The sequence below is a fragment of the Delphinapterus leucas genome, chromosome 10 (genome assembly GCF_059928025.1).
Source record: "Delphinapterus leucas isolate spDelLeu-1000000601 "Yukka" chromosome 10, BTC_Dleu_Yukka2, whole genome shotgun sequence".
Classification (NCBI taxonomy): Eukaryota; Metazoa; Chordata; class Mammalia; order Artiodactyla; family Monodontidae; genus Delphinapterus; species Delphinapterus leucas.
In genome coordinates, this window is record NC_143138.1 from 18,228,058 (window position 1) to 18,241,281 (window position 13,224).

The window sequence follows — 13,224 nt, forward strand, 5'->3', positions numbered from 1 at the left end:
AAACAAACACAACATTGTTAATCAACTATACTCCAATAGAAAATAAAAATTGAAAAAAAATTATTTAAGCATACAGGACCATCTTCCCAGTGTTCTTTACAGATTTTTAAACTTACTTCCTCTTATTTTTACCTAGGGATTGTTTTCTAAAGAGATTAAAAAACCAACCAAACAAACAAAAAAAACAGTTGTCAAGATGGTTGACATTTTGAATATTGTATTTTAATTTCATTATAGTCATTTTCTCCCTTAAAGTCAAGTAACCTTAATTTCTTTTACATTATTTTATGTCCTCTTTGCCAATTATGTAACCATTTCAGATATTCTACTTGAGTGTCTTTATACCTATTCAAAATCATTTCTTTCATCTTACTCATGCTTTTAAAAATTTTGAACACAAAAAGTTGTATGATGTAAAAATAATACCAAAATTAAATCTTTTAGAAAAACTATCACATAGCAAGCACTCACAGAGAAGGTTTAGGTGAAATAGGCTTACACTTCAACAGCAGGGCTTAACTTAGATTTACATGTTTACCTACTTATAAACACCCTGACTTATATCACAAAGGAATTGTCAGAGCTTAAAGAAAGTAAACATAAAAAAGAAAAAACAAATAGTTGAGAGAGACAGAGTAAAGGGACTATAAGGGCTACACTTTAATAAACCTCTTGATATATAGAAGTATAAATATATGTAATAGACATACTACAGTTAATAAAGGGTATGTCACAAAGCTTTGGCCTCAAAGCTTTTGGCCATTAAAAGGGAACTAGTATCAATTACAAGAATCACAGTGTTCCTAAGATTTAAGAATGAAAACAAAATAGAAAACCATAATTCAGGAAAAAATATCCAAAACTAAAATTCTGAGAAATTTCTCTCATACCTTCTCATAAACAGGTATTGGATAATGAAATAGAAATATTCCTATAGTAAGTATAATGGCAATTTTATTGGACCATTTCTTACGGTGCTTCTCAATACAGACAACTGGTATAAAGTTACTGGGCAATTTAGTGAAGACCAATAAAAATGGTGTCAGACATTTTGGTTCAATGACCAGCTCTTGGTTTGATCCAAAGATAGAGTCAAAATATATAAAGGAATAAATACTTAGCATCCAATCAAGCCTACATCTACAAATAATTCCCCGTAGCCCACGTTTTGATAAGGATTAAATAGCAAAGACAAACATTTTCACCTGCCTGAAAGAACCTGTAGAGTACCTATTGGGTACTGCAGATTAAGTGCTGAATCATACTCCTCAAAACTCAGTTAACAAAAATAGAGTCTTCATCTGCCTTTCTCATCTGAGATACAGTAGGACCTAATCTTTAGGAAAGGTATGGAGAAGAAATAATGCATTAGCCCAAAGGAATAAGCGAAATCCCCCCTTTTATTTAGGGACCATCAACCTTAAAAACATGTAGTTCTACTGTACTTGTGTGGAAATTCTATCTCTGGTTAGCCACAGACTTCTTTAAGAGAGATAAACTCAAATTCCCGTAGAATGAGTGCTACTGATGTTAACAAAAGGTGGACATGGGCTGTGATATTCATGGCAAGATGTGTTTCAATAGAAGTAGTTGTTTTTAGTATATTTGAGGTCAGAACACCAATCACATTTAGTAACTATGAAAGTGATTTGAAATGCACACAATGCTAAAAATATAGTTTTGATTTGTTTTGCTTTCCACAAAATTAAAAGTGAAATGCTACTACTCATTTGCCAGACATATCAACTATTTGGTCAAATTCATTTTGAGGGAATCTGGAGAATGTTCCATTGCTTTAAAAATTTCCTTTTTATAAGAAAGAGTAGGCTTGCTCCCCATTCCCACGCCCCAGGAGAGAAATGGTATAGGATAGAATTCTCCTGGAAAAAATTTTCAGGTCTGTATTCTCAAGGAAAAGTAATTTCTTATTTGCCCCCTCAGCTCCCTTCCAGGGCCACACAGCAGTTTTGTTCTATTGCTTTTTTTCCCCCCCTCCTGTAACCTTTCATTCTCACAGCACTGAAAGAGTTTAAACAAAAATGACTTTGTTTGGTTCTGCAGAATTAACACGACACTCAGGCTTATTTCTAATTGACTGCAGATGTTTTTTAAGCAGAGAAAAGCCTCAGCCTTGTGTGCATAATTCTTACACAGTCCTAATGGAGAGAAGTAAGTCCCAAATTAGCAACTTTTTAAAGTCAAATCTGGCTACGTGCTGCACAGACTTTGTTTTCTGTTGTTGTTTTTTGTTTTGGTTTGTTTTTTTTCAATTTTCAAAGGGTGTCCAGATAGAAGATGTTTAAAAATCTATACAGGGAAGGCCACCATGTTTCTAAGAAACTTACAAAAGAAAGAAAGCTAAACTAATCATTGTGGCAGTGCATTTATGTCTCTCCTCTGCTCCTCTGCCTTCAGAAACAGAACTTTAAAAAATTCACAAAAATGTTGATCTCTGCACAACAGAGCAACAAGCTTTGGAGGGAGTGAGGTCAACTCAAGGGTTCTGTTTTGACTGTCTTGAGTCTGAGTTGCTGACATGGACAAACTTGTGAAAACCAGCTGAAGAAAGGGACACTCTGTGTACTTTCGACTCCTGGCTTCAACAATTTGCCAGTAAAGATGTTACAACCTCACTGTTCCTTCCAGATCCAAGGCCATGTGTTTATGTGTTTAGAACAGCAAGTTTTGAGGCTGCTTATGCTGTCTTTTTAAAATATCACTTTGATTATTGAGAACCTCAGAATTAGGCAGTTTGTGTACAATGTCTCTGCTCCAGAGGCCTGACCGTGGGACTGACTAGGGAAAGAATGCACTGCACAGCCCAAGGAAATTTGTGTTTTAGGTAGAGGAGGTGTGTGTCCTATTTTCTTCTTTCTTTTCGGTAAAAATTTCAGGACAGTTAAGCAAACTTTCAGAATATATGATTGCATCTAATGTGAAAATACAGAATCCCCAGAAATTACACATTCATGATTGAGAACAAAACATTTGAGTGGTTAGAGGGAGGGGATAATAATGCTAATGAACAGATAGGTCAGCCCCTGGTTTATACTTGAGATTAGATTTAGACAGATAGTCACATAAAGAAGAGGATTCCTGACTTTCCCCAGCATCTTCAGATCCTCACTCAACCTGTTGACATAATATTCTAGCCTGGAGTCCACTTGCTGCCCTCCAATCACTGGGTTTTTTGTTAATTTCAGTAATACACTTGCATTTTTATAAAAGTTCACCTCCATGTACAGCATCAACACTAGGTTTTAGTGACCTAGAAAGCATGGATTTACCATGGATTTTGCCTCCACGGGATTATTTTCAAGGATTCGGTTATACAATCCTTCAGATTCTAATTTAGGTAGAGGAAGCATCCTTTGGCATATGGTTTAAAATAAGACTTTTCAGCGAAGCTTAACATTTTGGGGAGAAAGGACAGAAAGATATATTAATCTCCTTTTTTTGGTAATTTATGATAGACCTTCCAGGAAGGAAGAGTCAAAGTAGATTACAACTTTGAGAAGCTAGAAATGGAATCTGACTTCTAGAGAAGTAGTTCTTCTCTTGCTCAAGCAATGTTTATGAAAAGAGAAAAGTCATGAGAGCATGTCTTACTGCTTTTTTGCCACATTGTAGGAAATTGTTATTAATAAACTGTTTATCTCATGAAACATTAAAAATGTAGGAATCTCTGAAATTGCCTTTATAATAAGACACTGTTCCTGATAGTTGGGAAGTTTTAATGGGTTTAGCCCATCTCTATACATATGAGAAGATTTGGGGCTTTAATGATAAATAATTAGTATGATATCTAAAAGTGGAAATAGCAATATGAAAGTCTAGGAAAGAAGAATCGTTGGAGACATGAGAGATGTCTTTATAAATACCATACACGCAAGAGTTCTTACAGATTAAGAGATGTTAAACTTCTATATGCCAAGTATCATACCTATCTAACCTGTTATTTTACCAAGCAAAGGCCAAAAGGATTTGAATATAGGTGTTAACAAATTATAAAACATATTTAACATTTAGAAAGAAAGAAAACACCAAAAACTCTAGAAAACCAAACCAACACCTGCTTCTTTCAAAACTTGAAGGAAAAGGGCATTGTTTTTTAAAACATGTTCACATTCAAATAGCAGTAGAAAGACTTGAATTATCTGTAATCAAGGAAAACATTTTAAGCCAATTTCAGCCAAGAACACTAACTCAGAATATTGTAATTAGTGAATAGTTGTGTTTTTTTTTTTTTTCCACGCAATACCAAAGAGCTTGGGCACACTGACGTGTAGGGATTTATATCCACGAAACAAAGCCTTTCCCCAATGCCTTCGAAGTTCAATATTAAGCAGTTCCAAATGCACTTAATTTTTGGTTTCTTTTCCTTCCAGGTTTTAGTCCCTGTTTGTTACCTGCTCTGTTTATTTACCTCTAAAGCACTATAGTGAATAGCTTTTAGCTGAATAACATCGGCTTTTAAAGGGAATTCATAGGGTGCTATTCTCAGGTTATCTTGTAATTCACTGTTTTTAATGGATGGGTCTTTTTGTTGAACTAAGGATTTCCGACCTTTAAGACTGTTAGTATTTCTAGGTGATATTTACTCTGTTGATCTCTGGCTTTCATTGTCTCTTTGCACTCTTGGTGTGCAGTTTCTATGTTTAAACTAGTGATTTCATGTATTCTGAAACTAAACAATCTCTTTGGTTTGTATACTTTCTGGTCTGGGCCTATGGAAACACTCTCCTAATGTACGAGAGAGATGTTGAAATCTTGGTTTCAGATAAATTCTAGTGCTTCTTGTTGAAGGAGAGGAGTCCCTTGATGTAGCTTAACAACTCTTGATTTATTTTCTATTTGATTTTTGTTCATTATAGCTCATAATATCAGGTTTTGGCATTTCAGAAAGGAGGAAAAGAAAAAATGTGTACAAGATCTTCACACTGTGGTTTATTTGCTACTTTCTGGGAATGATCAAGGCTAAACTGGTACACCTAAAGTAATGCTATTTATTCCCCAAGGATAATATCAGGTTACAAACTATCTACCAGATGGTTTGAAGTCAATTCTCCTAGGCTGGGGTAAGGTTGAGAGGATATGCCTACAATTACCAGTGAAATATTGTTTAAAAAAATGTTTAAGGAGGTTGTAAAGGAAAGAATCAAATAAAGGGGTGTGTGAAAGTGGAAAGGGTCAGTGGAAGGAACACTTTTTATCTTAATAATTTGTTCTACACTTATGGGCTCATAAGCCCATAAGCAAGGTTGAACCTTCAATGAACATCACCTGGAGTTATGAGACTCACCCCTTCTGCTCTCAGCCAGTCTGCCTGGATCCCTGTCCCATGGCATAGCCCCTGGAATGAGAAGCTGGAATGGGAGTGGCATGATGACTGTGATTCACTGCCCGCTAAAGTGGATGCTGTCCAATCTTCCCCAATGACTCCTATGTTAGCTAAGCAATACCATTTGTGGAGAACATGGAAACCTCTCAGGAGTCTTCGAAGAACAAAAGCAGTAATCAAAAGTGAGGTACTTAAGCAGTCCCAACAAGCAAGAAAATGCAACAAATACCATTCCATTTACTGGCTTTCAAAAATTGAAAAAAAGGAGATTTAGCACCAAAGTGCATTTAAGAAAGAAAAATCAAGACAGTATAGCAGAAGCTGGGGGAGGAGGGAAGACATGGAGTAAAAATTCCCTCTGAGCCCACGGAAAGCAATAAGAGTTCTCATTTAACCTCAGAAAATGACTTGAGAATCACTTGCACTTTGAAACGATTCTAAATTGCAAACTAATTTCCCAGTGGGATATGTTGATGGCCTACTGTACACAGCATAAATAATGAGTTTGCAACCAGGACCCCAAATAAAGCAGTGCACGTTCGTGGAATTTATGAACATTTTTTTTCCCCAGCTGACATTGCAATGTTAATGCTCCCAGTTAGGAGTTTTACTATGTCAGCAGGTGAATTCCCTGGTAGTAAATCGAGCTTTAATGGAACATGCTGGTAGGAATGATTATGCTGTTGCACTGTAAAACTCTGGTGTCAGTATTAGATTTCTAGAATACTTGGACACAGCCTGCTACCTACCCTGATTGCAGATGTTCTTGGCTGTTTGACTTTTAATGCTACACTTCAAATTGGCCATGACAAAGTAAGATTTCTAACTTATAAAGAATTTTAGACCTGGAAAATATAATAACATCTAACCAACCCTTCTTTTCTATACAAGAAAGAAATCTGAGGCTTGAGGAGTTACATAACTGGTTAGATGATACCCATTATAAGTGGGAGAACTGGGGTGCTAACCTAGACTCCTCTGGTCCTTTACTGCTCTGTTCCTGTCTCTCTTGAGGATGCTGCCTTTTGCCAAAAAAAAAGGTGAATGCAATAAATTTTATAAATGTGTTTAAGAAAACCAGACAAAAATATGAATCTGAAGTATAACTTCATAACAGAAAACAAAGCATACAACCTGTTATATCTGAATATTCAGACGTCTCTGACTGGGAGACAGGCATACAATGAGAAGTCTACAAGCAACTAATAGTAATAATAAAGATATTACTAGACTGGATGTCACTGCAGAGTTTTTATGATGCCTATAAATAACTCATTGAGGTTAAGACCAGACGATCCTTACCTGCCTTCAAAAGTGAAGAAATAGAAACAATGTTCCTTTTTTTTTTTTTTTTTAAGACATTTCGCCCTTACTTAGCGTGCATCTCTTAAGAACCAGGATATTTTCCAACGTAACCACAGTATATTCATCACATTCAACACATATACAATACAATACTAATATCTAATAAATACTCCCTGTTAAATTTTCTCCAGTTGCCCAATAATGGCTTTATGACTCCTTCCCCTCTCCCCTACCTGGATCCCATCAAGAACCATTCCCTTTATTTAGTTCTTATACTGCCTTATTTCATTTTCTTCTTCTTTTTAAATTTTTGATAAATTTTAAAAATAAAATAAAATTTATTTTATTTTTTTTTATAGCCGATTCTTATTAGTTATCTATTTTATACATATTAGTGTATGTATGTCAATCCCAATCTCCTATTCATCACACCACCACCACCACCACTTAACCCCCCTTGGTGTCCATACATTTGTTCTCTACATCTGTGTCTCTATTTCTGCCCTGCAAACTGGTTCATCTGTACCATTTTTCTAGGTTCCACATATATGCCCTAACATACGATATTTGTTTTTCTCTTTTTGACTTACTTTACTCTGTATGACAGTCTCTGGATCCATCCACGTCTCTGCAAATGACCCAGTTTTGTTCCTATTTATGGCTGAATAATATTCTGTCGTATATATGTACCATATATTCTTTATCCATTCATCTGTTGATGGATATTTATGTTAATTCCATGGCCTGGCTATTGTAAATACTGCTGCAATGAACATTGGGGTGCATGTGTCTTTTTGAATTATGGTTTTCTCTGGGTATATGCCCAGTAGTGGGATTGCTGGATCATATGGTAATTCTATTTTTAGTTTTTTAAGGAACCTCCATACTGTTCTCCATAGTGGCTGTATCAATTTACATTCCCACCAACAGTGCAAGAGGGTTTCCTTTTCTCCACACCCTTTCCAGCATTTGTTGTTTGTAGATTTTCTGATGATGCCCATTCTAACTGGTGTGAGGTGATACCTCATTGTAGTTTTGATTTGCATTTCTCTAATAATTAGTGATGTTGAGCAGCTTTTCATGTGCCTCTTGGCCATCTGTATGTCTTCTTTGGAGAAATGTCTATTTAGGTCTTCTGCTCATTTTTTGATTGGGTTGTTTGTTTTTTTAATATTGAGCTGAATGAGCTGTTTATATATTTTGGAGATTAATCCTTTGTCCGTTGATTCGTTTGCAAATATTTTCTTCCATTCTGAGGGTTGTCTTTTCGTCTTGTTTGTAGTTTCCTTTGCTTTGCAAAAGCTTTTAAGTTTTATTAGGTCCCATTTGTTTATTTTCATTTTTATTTCCTTTACTGTAGGAGGTGGATCAAAAAAGATTTTGCTGTGATTTATATCAAAGAGTGTTCTTCCTATGTTTTCCTCTAAGAGTTTTATAGTGTCCAGTCTTACATTTAGGTCTCTAATCCATTTTGAGTTTATTTTTGTGTATGATGTTAGGGAGTGTTCTAATTTCATTCTTTTACATGTAGCTGTCCAGTTTTCCCAGCACCACTTATTGAAGAGACTGTCTTTTCTCCATTGTAATTGATGTTTCTTAAGAAAGGCTTATGTTCCATGTGGCTTAGGAAGGTGTAGCCTGAGTATACTCAGCCGTAATTCTTCTGAGATCATTCAGGTGTGTCTGTACTGTGGAAGACATGTGGTTTCCTCCACAGGAGCAATGTCCAAATTCTTAGCCACTTATCCCAGTGTGCTTACTCTGCTACATGTTATGGATTCTGCCTCTCAAAGCAGTTCCATTTATACAAACTTTGTCAAGCATCCTGCCCTTCACGTAGCTGGCAAATAGTGTTGCTTTACTGTACCTTCTTCATTAGACCCCCAAGCCTAAAAGTAAGATCTGAGTTCTTGCCCAGCGTGAGGATTGATGCCACCATTTCAAAGCTGTCCCATCTGGACTTGGGGGTCAACCAGCAATCCTTACCTCATTGGTTCCTTTTCCTCCTCTTTCCATCAACTATTTTAGTCAACCCTCTTTTCAAATCCCCTACTTGATTTCTTCATCATCATTCTTTATAGATAAGCATCCTTTTCCATTTCTATAAAAAAAGTCAGTCAAGAACACCTCAAACTGCCACCCATCTCCAGCACACTGTACCCTAGACCATCACCCTCTCCTTTCCTATACTTGTACTTCTATTGTCTGGATTCTATCACATTTTGCTCCAAAAGTTATCCACTCTTTTCATACACCCTTTATCTTTCAACAGGCAAACATGTTTAAATCTCTTAAATCTGAGAGCCAGAAGAAAAGCAGAAACAAAAGACTTACTTGGCCATGTATCTCCCTTTAGCTCTTACTCTGCAAAACTTCTATAAAGAGCAACCTGCCCTCCTAGCACTTCCACACTTCTACCCCTTTCTTGTGAACACACACCTGCCACCCCACCCAGATACTTTTCACCAAAATTGTCCATGACTTTCCAGATACTCATGTCAAATAACATGTTTAATTCTTCAACCTACTAAGCTTCTCTGCTGAATCTGTCCCTGGAGAACATCTCCTCCTTCTTGTAACCCCTCTTCCTTTGGTATAGTGACTCTACTTTGTCCCGATTTTCCTGCAGCTGTTCTTGACAATTCTTAACAGGTTTCCGTTTCTATCTCTTATATGTTGGTGTTCCTCGGGATTACATCATTAGTCTTTGTTTTTGTCCCATTTCACCCACTCTCTTTGGGTGAAAATATGGATCTCATGGCTGCAACTACCATTTGTATAACTCCCAGATCTGCATTTCTAATCTAAACCTCTCTTCTGTGTAATAGACAAATATGTTCTACTGTCAACTAAGCTTCTTTTGCAGAAATTTACACATACATTTCTATCTATATAGATGCAAATCTGAAGACAACACCTTCTTAATTAAATCTACCTCACCCTTCCACGTTCTCATCTTGAGTGACATATTCATCCACCCAGTTGACTAAATCAGGTAACCCAAGGATGTGCTCTTTATTTCTCACTCTTCCTTAAATTTTCAATCCAGTTAGTGACAACAATTCTATATATATTCTTTCATCTTAATGTCTCTCACATCTTCTGCTTCTTCACTATCCCAGCTCCACTGCCTTAGTTCAGACCAATCAGCTCCCTCCCAGATTATGGGTTACTGAAATGGCAAGCTAAGTGGTTTTCCTGCCTTACCTACGTCTTCCTCCTTTCCTTCCTCCCAATGTAGATAGTGAGATGAAAAATATTATTTCAGTGCTCCACATTACTAAGGTTAAAAGCCAAGCTTCTTCATATGACATTGAAGACTCTGACATTTCTTGCCTCTCTACCCTACAGTCTGGAGCACATGCTAAATTGCCAGAAAAGTTTGGCCTCTCTCATCTCTATCACAGCATTTATATAGAGCATTGTTCTTGGTGTTCATCTTCTCCCTTCTCCATAAGCTCCAAAGTGGGAGATAGGGACCATGTCTTTTAACACCTCACAATGCCTGGTTGCTAGTAAGTACTCAGTAATATTTCTTAAGCAAACAGATGGCCAAGTATCTAAAGTACATTATTGTAATTGTGATCACACATTCTCAGGTATATGTTTTCATGTATTTTTAATCTTTTTGTTCCATTATATGCATTTACAAAATATCAAACGGTGCATTGCATTTCTTTTTCAATTCTTACCTAGCTCTTTAAGCTAATAATAAACGTATTAATTAAGGACTTATTTTTTCTCAAGCATGTTTTATTACTTTGCGTTAATTTACTTATTTAATTTCTTCAGTAACTACATAGATAGTTATTCATCTTATCTCTGTTTCATATGTGAGAAAACTGATGCAGAGAGAGGAGCAGAGTGGAGCTTGGAAGCCAGAGGGTGGGGAGTCCAGAACCCAGCTTTTTAACTGCTCTGACATCCTGCCAGAGATCAGTGTTACACTGCCTTGGGGTAGTGCTTCATCCTAGGTTTCCATTCTATTCATTATTATTATTTTTTTTTAAATACCATTTATAATCTTGGGTGATTCTTTTTAAGTTGAAGTATAGTTGATTTACAATGTTGTGTTAGTTTCAGGTATACAGCAAAGTGATTCAGTTATACGTACATATATATACATATTTTTTCAGATTCTTTTCCCTTATACATTTTTTGTACACTCCTTAGAGCTTGATTTTCACAGGTTCAAGCATCAATTGCAATACACTTCCCAACTTGAAGATGATGCCTCTTCCCAAGACTAGCCTATTCTTGTTTCTAGCAGTCTATAATATGTACCTAGATTGAAGAAATGTTTAAATACAAAGTGTACTGAGAGGATTAAGAGAAATAGCCATGTATGAGTGGCAAAAACTATTAAAATCTAAAAGTGCTTAAACATTCCCTTCAGAATCCAAAGGCAGTAAAAGATATTTAAAGTATATTTAGAACATCTGTCCAAAGGGTGCCGTAAAAGATATCTAACAGTGATGGAGCACCCTTGTGCGTTTTTTGCTATTTGTTGACTGAATTACGAGTGAGGCATAGGCCAGTCAGTGCCCATGACATGAAGAGCTCTCAATACGTTCATATACCTCCAGAGTCACATAATCCAGAAACCTCCAACTATTATAAAATCTTTAAAAATAAGGTTTAATATTTTTATTCTAAAATACATGCTTCCAAGTGCTAAGTTCTTTGTAGAGTATTATGACTTGTGTCAGGGTAATGGTGACAGAAGGAATAAATCTGTTCATTTGTTTATGCCCACAGTTGGAAACAAAGTGAGTATCAGCCAGCATAATTCAGTTGACATTATTCTAAAATATCCTCCTCCCACATGAAGCAGGATTTCATATTTGCAGAAAATATTTATCCCAAGCTGCAAGCAAAATTACATTGACTCTTTGTTTCAGGCTATTAATCACAATATTTAGGTAGGTTGCAAATGCCAAGTCAGGTGTCTTTCAACACATTGTAAGAATGAGGAATGTGGTGGAAAAGATCATACATTCTTAGAAGGGCTGCAATGATTTATTCAATTTGTAATGGCTGTCAGTGGGATAGCAGCGTAGCCTGCCTTACCAACTCCTGACCAAGCAGATGGTCATTTTGTCACTGGCTAACTTGGATTGTTCAGTGTAGATCCATAACAGTGTGATCTGGCCACATTTGTCAAAAGAAGCTGAGGGAAGTGGGGCATTTGTTCACCTAGTCTTCACATTTGCTTGAATGCCAAGTGGAAAATACGAAGATATTTTATTGTCTGAACTGTGACTGTGTCCCGAGCTCTACAATGAAATTCAAAGTCAAATTACTTTCTCTTAACTCTCATCACAGCATGATTTTTAAATTAAAAATAAGTGTTCGCCCTTTCCTTTTTAGTTGCTAATTATCCCTGTATGTAAAAGGCATGAGAAGTTAAGCAGCAAAACCCAGTAATACAGACTTTTTTTTGGTGGAAAGTAATGTTTTAAATTAACTCATTTATTTCTTTTATAAGCCTTTGTTACTGATACCTACAATGTATCTGTCACAGAACTGGGCAACAGGAATGCAAATACAGAGATAGCTCCTCTGCTTTCAAGAAGGTTATAATTTCTTGGAGAAGACACAGAAAATTAGGTTACAGTGGAATATAAGTGCTTTAGCAGTAATATGAATAAACGCTATGGAAAACAAATTTTTAAAACTTACACATTTTGGGGTTTAGCTGATAGCCCTATAGAGAAGAAATCTTTGCCTTAATCAGTGAATAGAAACTGACCTTAAAAGGTGGGTTGCCTTGTATAGGAGTGCAAAAACATTGCTTCAAAATGGTCTGATCTATCTTTCAACTTCTGCAGCTACAGTGGAGGGTGACTATGGAATTGGGAAGGAGTGAAAAAGGAAGTGACCTTTCTGCTGGATCAAAGGAAAAACCTGGAGGTAAATGACCTTGAGCTTTTATCTCAGAAGTTATTTTTATTTCATCTCCATTTGAGATTTATAAATCTCCACCCATCACAGACTTGAAGTTGGGATGCATTTGCAAACATTTCAAGACACTGGAAAGATTTCATACCTTTCAATGGCTACAAACATTCCTTAGATTTAGGCAATAGAAATTAGGAATCAGATTTATCAAAATGATTCAAACAAAGAATTGTGATTAATAGAGGCATAGAGGGCTCATGGATGAAATTTGACAAACTGCAGTTGCCGAGACTGAGAATTCTACACTATTATCTTGGAGGATTTCACACCCCAACACAGCCAGTCTTTCACAGACAACAAGAGAAGCCAGAGCCAGAGAATTATAATGATGAGGGGCGATCCGAACGAAAACCGCCGTCAAGACCCCTCGTCCCATTGCTTCTAGATAAGGTGACAAATACCACTGTGAGGCGTCAGTCCCATTTAATAGGTTGCAATTATACCTGCACATCACTTACTTTTCATGTTACATATGGCCCAAAGGTGAATGGTGTATTGTTTAGCTGCACATTTCTTGGCATGTCAGTGACTCTCCATAAATATTTACAGGATGAATGAATACACTGTAAATTGTTCATTCCACAAAGTACTCGTTCCTCCATATTAATGTTTTATTA